Source organism: Mandrillus leucophaeus, unplaced genomic scaffold (genome assembly GCF_000951045.1).
Source record: "Mandrillus leucophaeus isolate KB7577 unplaced genomic scaffold, Mleu.le_1.0 Scaffold1241, whole genome shotgun sequence".
Taxonomy (NCBI): domain Eukaryota; kingdom Metazoa; phylum Chordata; class Mammalia; order Primates; family Cercopithecidae; genus Mandrillus; species Mandrillus leucophaeus.
In genome coordinates this window covers 220,427-232,602 of record NW_012100777.1, presented here as the reverse complement: position 1 = coordinate 232,602, position 12,176 = coordinate 220,427, and positions in this window count along the sequence as shown.

The window sequence follows — 12,176 nt, the reverse complement described above, 5'->3', positions numbered from 1 at the left end:
AAAGATATTCTATGACAAAGGAAACCAAAAAGATGAGTTGCTATACTTACATCAGACCAAATCTATTTCAAGACAAAAAACTATAAGAGAAAGAACATCACTATATAGCAGTAAAAAGCTTAATTCAGCTAATAATAATAATAATAATAATAACAAATATATATGCACCCAATACTGGAGCACTCAGATATATAAAACAATTATTATTACAGCTAAAAGAAGAGATAGTCCCCAGAATTGGACAGATCTTCCAGACAGAAAAGTGGCAAAGAAACATCAGACTTCATCTGAACTATAGAACAAATGAATGTAATGGATATTTATAGAACATTTCATCCAAGAGCTGCAGAACACATACTCTTTTCCTCAGCACATGGCTCATTATCAGAGAAACCATGTATTAGGTCATGAAACAAGTCCTGAAACAATCAAAAACAATGACTTAGCATTGTTTAATCGCATAAACAATGCTATTAAGCATCTTCTCTGACCACAATATAATGAATCTAGAAATTAATAACAAAAGTAATTTTGGAAACTACACAAACACATGTAAATTAAAACTTATGCTCCTGAATGATCACTGGATCAATAAAGACATTAAATAGAAAATTGAAAAATGTATTGAAACAAATGATAATGGAAACAAAACATACCAAAATCTGTGAGGAACAGCAAAAGTACTACTAAGAGGGAAGTTAATAGCTATAAGTACCTACATCAAAAAAGAGGAAACAACTTTAAGTAAACAATCTAATGGCATGTCTTAAATAATTTGAAAAGTGAGAGCAAATGAAACCCAAAATTAGTAGAAGAAAGGAAACAATAAAGATTAGACCATAAATAATATAAAATTGAAATGAAGGAAACAGCACAAAAGATCAATAAAACAAAAAGCTGGTTTTCTAAAAAGTTAAAGAAAATTGGCAAACCTTTAGCCAAACTAAAAAAAGAGAGAGAAGATCCAAATAAATAAAATTAAAAAGGAAAAAGGAGACATTATAACTGATACTACAGAAATTTAAAGAATCTTTAGTGGATACTACAAGCAATTATATGCCAATAAATTTGAAAACCTAGAAGAAATGGACAAATTCCAGGATACATGAAACCTAACAAGAATGAACCAGGAAGAAATCCAAAATCTGAACAGACCAATAACAAGTAATGAGATTGAAGCCTTAATAAAACAAATCCAAGGAAAGACAAGCTTGGGACCTGATGGCTTCACTGCTGAATTCTACCAAACATTCAAAGGACTAATACCAATCTTACTCAAACTATTCTGAAAAATAGAAGAGGAAATACTTTAAAGCTAATTTTATAAGACCAGTATCACCCTGAACAGAAAATCAAACAGATACATAAAAAACAGGCTAATATCTTTGATGAATATTGGTGCAAAATACTCAACAACATACTAGTAATATGAATTCAACAATACATTAGAAATATTATTCTTCATGACCAATGGTATTTACCCCTCAGATGCACAGGCAGATCAAACAATGTGATACATCATATCAACAGAATGAGAATAAGAACTACGTGATCATTTCAATTCATGCTGAAAGAGTATTTGATATAATTTAACATCACTTCATGGTAAAAACCCTAAAAAACTGGGACTAGAGGGAACATAAATCAACATAATGAAAGCCGTATATGACAGACTCACAGCTAGTATCATACTGAAAGGGAAAAAACTAAATGCCTTTCTTTCCTCTAAGATCTAGAACATGAAAAAAATACCCACTGTCACCACTGTTATTTAAAATAGTACTGTAAGTCCTGTTCAAACATTCAGAGGAGAGAAAAATATAAAGGGTATACAAATTGGCAAATGTGATGGTTAATTACTGAGTATCAACTTGATTGGATTGAAGGATGCAAAATATTGATCCTGGATGTGTCTGTGATGGTGTTGCCAAAGGAGATTAACATTTGAGTCAGTGGGCTGGGAAAGGCAGACCCATCCTTAACTTGGGTGGACACCATCGAATCAGTTGCCAGCACAGCCAGGATATAAAACAGGCAGAAAAATGTGAAAAGGCTAGACTGCCTTAGCCTCCCAGCTTACATCTTTCTCCCATGCTGGATGCTTCCTGCCCTGAACATTGGATTCCAAGTTTTTCAGGTTTGGGAATTGGACTGGCTTCCTAGTTCCTCAACTTGAGACAGCTTATTGCAGGACCCTGTGATTGTGTGAGTTAATACTACTTAATAAACACACACACACACACACACACACACACACACACACACACACACACACATATATAGTTAGTTGTGTCCCTCTGGAGATCCCTGACTAAAACAGATTTTGGTACCAAGAGTGGTTCTAGAGGAACAGAATATTAAGAATGAAGTTCTTTCATTGGTTTGGGGGTTTCTGGATTTGGCTGCTTAATGTGATTAGACCCCAAAATGCTAAGGAATCTACTTCTAATAGTATTGAGAACACTGACAGTCCTTGGCATGAACTGTTGAGTTATGCAAAACACATGCATTTGACATTCCTGATTCACTGTTCATGAGAGACAAGGAGTTTAGTGACTCTATACATAATATCTTTGAAAATATGTAGAGAACAAAGGAACATAATGTAGTTAGTTGGTTGCTCCTAAGTTCACCAGAGAAAGTGCTAAAAGAAAATGATGAATCCAGGAATTCTAACTCCTGGCTTCAGAAGCAGATACTGAGCCTCAAATCTGCTAAGACTTCCCTGAGTAAGAGTCTTATCTCCTGTAGAGAAAGAGCTGACATTGTGGAAAAACAGACACAAGCTCTTATCATGCAAGTGGCTGACCTGCAATGAAAGGTGCATGGACAGCCTCACCAGGTGTCTACTGTTAAAGTGAGGGCATTGATTGCAGAAGAATGGGACCCTGCAACTTGGAATCGGGATGTTTGGCAGGACCCTGATAAAGATGGGGAAACAGAGCTTGTAAACTCTGATGAACCTTTTTTGCCAGAAGAAACAGCTTCCCCATCCCCAGTAGTGGCAACATCCCCTCCCTGACCCATGCTGCCATTAGTCATTTCACCATTGTCTGAGAAGATAAACCCTACACTGCCTTAGACAACAGTGAAAGCCTCCCCTGAGGCAGTTGCCAGGCAAGATAACAGTTATTCTCCTCAGGAGCCACCCCTAACAGCCCAATTTGCTTCTAGATCTATAACTATGCTAAAGTCCTGGCAGTCCCCTAGAGGTGAAGTTGAGAGTGTGACCCATGAGGAGGTATGCTACTCTTGAAAATAAATGTTTGAGTTTTCTAATTTATATAAGCAGATATATGGAGATCAGGCATGGGAATGGATATTAAGGGTATGGGATAATGGTGGAAGAAACATAGAGTTGGATCAGGCTGAATTTATTAATTTGAACCCACTAAGTGGGAATTTTATATTTAATATTGCAGCTCAGGGAGATTAAAAAAAGGTTCTAATAGTTTATTTGCTTGGTTAGCTGAAATGTAGATCAAAAGATGGTCCACTGTGAGCAAGCTGAAAATGCCTGATCTCCCTTCGTTTAATGTAAAGGAAGGGATCCATAGGCTTAGGGAGACTGGGATGGTGGAGTGGATTAGTCACTTCAGACGTACTCATCCCAGCTGGGAGGGTTCAGAAGATATACCCTTGACCAATGATTTGAGAAAGTGATTTGTGAGGGCAACACCTGCATCTTTGAAGAGCCCTGTAATTGTTCTTCTCTGTACATCATATCTAACGGTGGAAACTGCAGTCACTCAACTACAAAATTTAAATACAATGGGAATAATTGGATCCTGAGTTGGCAGGGGCCAAATGATGGCACTCAACCATCAAAAGTAAGGTGGGTATAGCGACTGAAAGGACAGGAGAGGCAAAGCAGCAATCAGAATAGTCTGACTCATGTATAACTCTGGCATTGGCTAACTAATAATGGTGTTCCTAGAAGTGAAATTGATATGAAGCCTACTGCATTCCTACTTAACTTACCATAAGCAGAAAACTTCCAGATCTAATGGACAAAATAATTTGAATTATAAAAATAGAAACTTATTACCTCTCAATCCATTTCCAGACCTCATCCAGTTTACAGACCCAGAAATCCTTCAATGAAAGGGTGGCTGGGTATCCTTGAGGAAGGACCCCACTATACTACTGACAATTTATGCGGTTAATCTCTCTCCCCAAGAAGACTTCTGGTCTTTTACCAGGATAACTGTGCATTGAGAAAAGGGAAATGATCAGACATTTTGGGGACTACTGGACACTGGCTCTGAACTGACGTTGATTCCCAGGGACCCAAAATGTCATTGTGGTCCTCCAATTAACATAGAGGCTTGTGGAGGTCAGGTAATTAATGGAATTTTGACTTGGGTTTGACTTACAGTGGGTCCTTGGACTCATTCTGTGGTCTTTTCCCAGTGCGAGAATGCATAATTGACATATACATACTTAGCAGCTGGCAGAACCGCCACATTGGCTCCCTGACTGGTAGGGTGAGGGCTATTATGGTGAGAAAGGCCAAATGTAAGCCATTAGAGCTGCCTCTACCTAGAAAAACAGTAAATCAAAAACAATATTGCATCCCTGGAAGGATTGTGGAGATTAGCACCACCATAAAGGACTTGAAAGATGTAGGAGTGGAGATTCCCACCACATCCCAATTCAACTCTCCTATTTGGCCTGTGCAGAAGACAGATGGATCTTGGAGAATGACAGTAAATTATTATAAGCATAACCACCAAGTGGTGACTCCAATTGCAGCTGCTTTACCAGATGTGGTTTCATTCATTGCTTGAGCAAATTAACACATCTCCTGGCACCTGGTATGCAGCCATTGAGTTGGCAAATGCCTTTCTCTTTATTCCTGTACATAAGGCCCACTGGAAGCAATTTGCCTTCAGCTGACAATGCCAGAAATATACCTTTACTGTCCTACCTCAGGGGTATATCAACTCTCCAGCTTTGGGTCATAATGTCATTTGGAGAGATCTTGATCACCTTTTGCTTCCACAAGATATCACACTGGTCCATTACATTGAGGACATTATGCTGATTGGATCCAGTGAGCAGGAAGTAGCAAGCATACTGGACTTATTGGTAAGACATTTGTGTGCCAGAAGATGGGAAATAAATATGACTAAAATTCAGGGACCTTCTACCTTAGTGAAATTTCTAGGGGTCCATTGGGGTGGAGCCTGTCAAGATATTCCTTCTAAGATGAAGAATAAGTTGCTGCATTTGGCCTCTTCTACAACCAAGAAAGAGGCACAATACCTAGTGGGCCTCTTGGGAGTTTGCAGCCAACAAATTCCTCATTCTGGTGCATTATTCTGGCTGATTTATCAAGTGACTCAAAAGACTGCCAGCTTTGAGTGGGGTCCAGAACAGAAAAAGGCTCTGCAACCAGTTCAGGCTGCTGTGCAAGATGCTCTGCCACTTGGGAAATATGACCCAGCAGATCCAAAGGTGATTGAGGTGTCAATGGCAGATAGGGATACTCTATGGACCCTTTGGCAGGCCCCCAAAGGTGAATCACAGTGGAGACCTCTAGGATTTTTGAGCAAGGCCCTGCCATCTTCTGCAGATAACTATTCTCCTTTTGAGAGACAGGTCTTGACCTGTTACTGGGCTTTGGTAAAAATGGAATATTTAACTATGGGTCATCAAGTCACCATGTGACCTGAACTACTTATCATGAACTGAGTGCTTTCTGACCCACCTAGCCATAAAGCCAATTGTTTGTCTGGATGGTCAGCGACTTGGAAGAAGCATGATTGGAAGATCGGTGACAAAGGAATTTGGGGAAGAAGTATGTGGATGGACCTCTGAGTGGTCAAAAACTGCAAAGATATTTATATCCTATGTGAGTACACATCAACGGATGACCTCAGCAGAGGAGGATTTTAATAATCAAGTGGATAGAATGACCTGTTCTGTGAATACCACTCAGCCTCTTTCTCCAGCTACCCCTGTCATTGCCCAAATGGGCCCATGAACGAAGTGGCCATGGTGGCAAGGATGGAGGTTATTCATGGGCTCAGCAACTTGGACTTCCACTTACCAAGGTTGACCTTACTATGGCCACTGCTGAGTGCCCTATTTGCCAGAAGCAGAGACCAACACTGAGTTCTGGATATGGCTCCATTCTTCAAGATGATCAGCCAGCTACCTGGTAGAAGGTTGATTATATTGGACTTCTTCCATTATGGAAAGAGCAGAGGTTTGTCCTCAATGGAATAGACACTTACTCCAGATATGAGTTTGCCTATCCTGCACACAATGCTTCTGCCAACACTACTATTCATGGACTCACAGAATGCCTTATCCACCATCATGGTATTCCACACAGCATTGCCTCTGACCAAGGCACTCACTTTATGGCTAAAGAAGTGTGGCATTGGATTCGTGCTCATGGAATTCACTGGTTTTACCATGTTCCCCATTATCCTGAAGCAGCTGATTGATAGAAGTGTGGATTGGCCTTTTGAAGTCACAATTACAACACCAACTAGGTGACAATATTTTGCAGGACTGTGGCAAAGTTCTCTAGAAGGCCATGTATGCTCTGAATCAGCATCCGATATATAATAGAGTTGCTCCCATAGCCAGGATTCATGGGTCGAGGAATCAAGGGGTGGAAGTGGAAATGGCACCACTCGCCATCACCCCAAATGATCCACTGGCAAAATATTTGCTTCCTGTTCCTGCAACATTACGTTCTGCTTGCCTAGAGGTCTGAGTTCCACAGGGAGGAATGCTGCCACCAGGAGACAGAACAACAATTTCATTAAACTTGAAGATTGCCACCTGGACATCTTGGGCTTCTCCCACTTTTAAGTTAACAGGTTAAGAAGGGAGTTACAGTTTTGCCTGGGGTGATTGACCCAGGCTATCAAGGTGAAATCAGTATATTACTCCACAATGTAGGTTAGGAAGAGTATGCATGAAATACAGGAGACTCATTAGGGTGTCTCTTAGTATTACCATGCCCTGTGATTAAGGTCAATGGGAAACTACAACAGCCCAATCCAGACAGGACTACAAATGGCCTAGACCCTTCAGGAATGAAGGTTTGGGTCATTCCACCAAGAAAAAAAACACAACCCACTGAGGTGCTTGCTGAAGGCAAAGGGTATACAGAATGGGTAGTAAAAGAAGTTAGTCATCAATACCATCTATGACCATGTGACCAGTTGCAGAAATGAGGACTGTAATTGTCATGAGTGTTTCCTCCTTCTAGTGTTAAAACCATATTTGTGCATGTATACACTTATAATAATAAAATATCTTCATTTTATTTCTTTTTTCCTTTATCATGTGACATAAATTTTATTTACTTCATATCAGCACTTAAGTATTGTTAACTCTATGTAATAGCATTTGGGTTGGAGATTGGTGCATTTCTGGTTGTCTGAAGGATAGTTGTATTGTTAGGAAACTTATGGCCCTGTTATTATCTTTATTTGAAGATTATGTATGATCTCAGGAGACATGTATGGGTTCAAGTTGACAACGGGTGGACTTGTGATGGTTAATACTGAGTATCAACTTGACTGGATTGAAGGATACAAAGTATTGATCTTGGGTGTGTCTGTGAGGGTATTGCCAAAGGAGATTAACATTTGAGTCAGTGGACTGAGAAAGACAGACCTACCCTTTATCTTAGTGGGCACCATCTAATCAGCTGCCAGTGTGGCCAAGATATAAAGCAGGTAAAAAATGTGAAAAGGCTATAGTGGCTCAGCCTCCCAGACTACATCTTTCTCCCATGCTGGATGTTTCCTGCCCTTGAACATTGAATTCCAAGTTCTTCAGCTTTGGGACTCAGACTGGCTTCCTTGCTCCTTAGCTTGCAGATGGCCTATTGTGGGACCCTGTGATTGTGTGAGTTAATACTACTTAATAAACTCTCTCACACATATACACGTACACGCACATATGTGTGTGTGTGTGTGTGTGTGTGTGTGTGTATATATATATATATATCCTATTAGTTATTAGTTATGTCCCTCTAGAGAACCCTGATTAATAGAGCAAGGAAGAAGTCAAATTATCTTTGCCTGCAGATGATATAATCTTACACTTGAAATAACTTAAAACTTCATAAGAAAACTATTAGAACTAATAAAAAAATTCAGTAATGTTGCAAAATACAAATCAACATACAAAAAATTAGTTGCATATCAAAACATCAACAGTGAACAATGTGAAAAAAAAAATCACAAAATGAAATTTATAATAGCCACCCATAAAATTAAATACCTAGGAATTAACCAAAGAAGTGAAAGACTTTAACAATGAAAACTACAAAGCATTGATGAAAGAAATTGAAGAGGATCCCCCAAAATGGCAAAAAAAATTCCATATTTATGGATTTAAAGAATCAATATTGCTAAAATTTTCATACTACCCAAAGAAATCTATAGATTCAATGCAATTTCTATCAAAATACAAATTACACTGTTCACAGAAATTAAAAACAATTTTAAAAATTACATGAAACCAGAAAACACCCAGAATAGCCAAAGTTATCTTAATTAAAAAGAAAAAAACAGGAGGAATCACATTACCTGATTTCAAATTATACTGTGGAGCTATAATAACCAAAACAGCATGGTACTGGCATAAAAAGATACGAAGACCAATGGAACAGAATATAGAACCCAGAAATAAATCCAGACAGCAAGAGTGAACTCATTTTTGACAAAGTTGCCAAGAACATACACTAGGAAAAAGACAATGTCTTCAATAAATGGTGCTAGGAAAACTGGATATCCATATGCAGAAGAATGAAACTAGATCCCTCTCTCTTACCAAATATGAAAATCAAATCAAAATGGATTAAAGTCTCAAATATAAGACATCATCCTATAAAACTACTATAAGAAAACTTTTGGGAAAATCTTCAGGACATTGATCTAGATGAAAATTTCTTGAGAAATACTCTACAAGCACAGGCAACTAAATCAAAAATGGTCAAATTTGATCACATCAAGTTAAAAAGCTTCTGTACAGCAAAGGATACAATCAACAAGATGAAGGGAAAACACACAGAATGAAACAAAATATTTGAAAACTACCCCTCTGACAAAAGATTATTAAACAGAATATATAAGGAGTTCAAACAACTCTATAGGGAAACATTTAATAATCTGATCGAAACATCTGTAAAAATATTTGAATAGACATTTCTCAAAATAAGACATACAAATGGCAAACAGGCCTATGAAGAGGCACTCAACGTCATTAATCATTAGAGAAATGGAAATCAAAACTACAATGAGAGGTAATCTCACCTAGTTAAATGACTTATGCTCAAAAGACAGGAATTAACAAATGCTGGTGAAGATGTGGAGAAAAGTGAACCCTTACACACTGTTGGTGGGAAGGTAATTTAGTATAAACACTATGGAGAACAGTTTGAAGTATCCTGAAAAAACTAAAAATTAAGCTACCATATTGAAAGGAGTTAGCTAACTTGCCTTAGGTAGACAGCAATGAAAGGGTTCCTGGAGAGACCCTGACCCACAGGTCAGTGCCTCATCCCACATAATACAAAAAGCAGCCTGGGGAAAAAGATCAAGCCGCAGGCACCAATAAGGGAACTAGCACAGGGAGTTGCACCTGGAGACATGCCTGCTGCTGCACAGATAGGATAAACTCCAGCCCATTCAGATAAAAACTTGCTCAAAGTCCTGGCTCACTCAGACAAGAAACGAGGCCTGACAGAGAAATGTTTTGTCCTTTGTATAATCAGTGGGCTCCCAGGAAAGTTTCTTCTCCTTTTGTGGGCATAAACACAATGGGTTCTGGTGGGCACTTTCCTTTCTTTTATGGATTGTTAGCCTGGCCTCCATGAATTATCAGTTTAGTCCCTGGTTGGTCCTGGGCCAAGGTCCCAGGCCAAGCTTTCATTTTAACTCCTGACAGGTCACAGACCAAGCTGAGCAGCCTCTAGAAATCATTACTTCAGCCCCTGATTGGTCCCAGGCCAAAGCCCCAGGCCAAGCTGAGTCACATGTTCTCCAAGACAGCCCACAAACTAAGAACATTCATTCCCCTTCCTAATCCACAAAAAACCCTAAAACCTAGCCTTATATGGAACAACCCATTTGGGCCCCCCTCTCTGCTGGCAGAGACCTTTTTTCTTTCACTTATCAAACTTCCACTGTAATCTCAACCTGTGTCTGTGCTCCTTTATTGTCTTGAAGGTGAGATTAAAAAAAAAAACTTCAGGTGATATGCCACCAGAGACTCTTACATTGTAGTGCATTGGTAAGACTACAACACATTTTGGTGCATTGATCAGAAAGAAGGGGATTCATCGGAAGGATGAGTAGGAGCAGACCTTTAACTCTTTACTTTCTGAGGCTCCTTGTCTTCAGTTTTTTCTCTCAAGAGGAAATAAAATGCTGGACCTCTTTTAGCCATTTAAACAATGGCTAGCATGGCTGCCAGCCTTAAAATTCAAAGGGCAGTCTTGTTGGAGAGGACTTTGTCAATTCCCCAATTGCTCTCAGATGTTGGGAATTTTGGCTTTGTTCCAATCCAGTTTTCTTTCACAGAGGGTCTAGCCATTGCATGGGATTGGAAGGAGGTCCTAGGACAACTGAAGATTTCTGGCTGAGGCTACACCTCACTGTTACCTGAAGGCCCTTGGACTAACTCCATTCCCTGACAGCCCATCAGGGCATCGGTACCAGGACTCCCAGTCTTTTTCTATTGCATTTTTCTTCTATCTTTTTGCAGCTATCATGTCTCCTATTCCTTTGCATGCAACGTTGTGGGTGTTTTTACAGACTAGGGATATAATCTTGCTGGGTAGAATCAGTAAGTGCCTTAGTCATCAGGAATGAACTCAAAGAGTTGTTGTTTTTGTGACTTCCTAAAAACCAGGGTGATTCAAGATCTAAATTTTCACCTAGTAAGGTCCTTTCTGTCCCCCAGTAATAGACGTTCGTGGCACTGTGTTGGAGGATATTTCATCCCAATTGAATACCTTCTCTCCATTTGGGTTGTTTTTTCCTCCATGTAAGAGTTCAGCACTGTCTAATTAATCTAAGCAGTTCCTTTATGAGACAATTTAATTTTCTTGTGCTGGGGAGAATGCTATGGGGACAGCTTATCAAACCCCAAACATTTCTTTCTAACATTTGCCTGAAAATAATTTGGAGTCAGAGTTTTTTACCAAACATTTCTGACCCTACAGTGACACCTAATGGGATGGATATTTTTTTCTGTGGGGAGCCTTGTCAGCCTTTTGTCCCAAACCTCTCATTTCCCAGTTTCTCTCCCTCTTACATCCCTCTAACAGTAATCAAACCTCATGCCCCATCTGTAAACAGGAAAACTCCACTTTCAACAATCAGGAGGAAGTCACCCTTAAAGGACAGATATTAGCCTCTGTATTGTCCCATCAAATGAAGGACAGCCATTCAATTCTTACACTTTTTCAAGGCAACTGTTCTGTGTCCAACTACATTGGGATTTAAACAAAAAAGAAATTTTATGTTTGGAAATCAATCAGTCCCATACTCTGGGATTCCAGTGTTTTGGTGCGGCCATAACAAGGGAAACCAGAGATAGCATTATGGCACTCCCTCCATTAAAGATTCTTGCCCAAATCCAACTACTACAGAATCTCTCCTAGGCCTCTGGGGTACCTTAGGAGCCTTTTGGGCTGAGTGAGGCTAAGAATCCAGCAGGGTGGAAAGCTAAGGCATTGTTCAGGTGAGTGTGACTAGTTCTGCTGACTGGCTCCTTCAGATCCATGGGTGAACATCAGGCTTGCATCCATGGGTGACACCTATGATGGTTGCCAGGCAAGAGGACAGGAGAAAAGGGGTGAAGGGTAATATCCTTTGGGCCTTTCTCCCCACTCTAGGTCACTCCAAAAATAATAAGGAGACTGAGGGATGCCTGTTCTTCTCTGTTTTCTAAATGAGTAACAAATTGTCTACAGTCTGCACTCCCCTCGAGTGCATTCTAAAACACTGGAACTCCTTTAACCCTGAGACTCTGAAGAAAAAATGACTTATATTCAATTGCACAAGGATGTAGTCATCTTATAGACAGGGGACCTGGCCTCCTCAGGGAAGCATTAATTACAATACTATCCAACAACCAGATCTTTCTTTGCCTTGTGAGACAATCCAGATCTTGTAAGCATTGGAAAATTAACC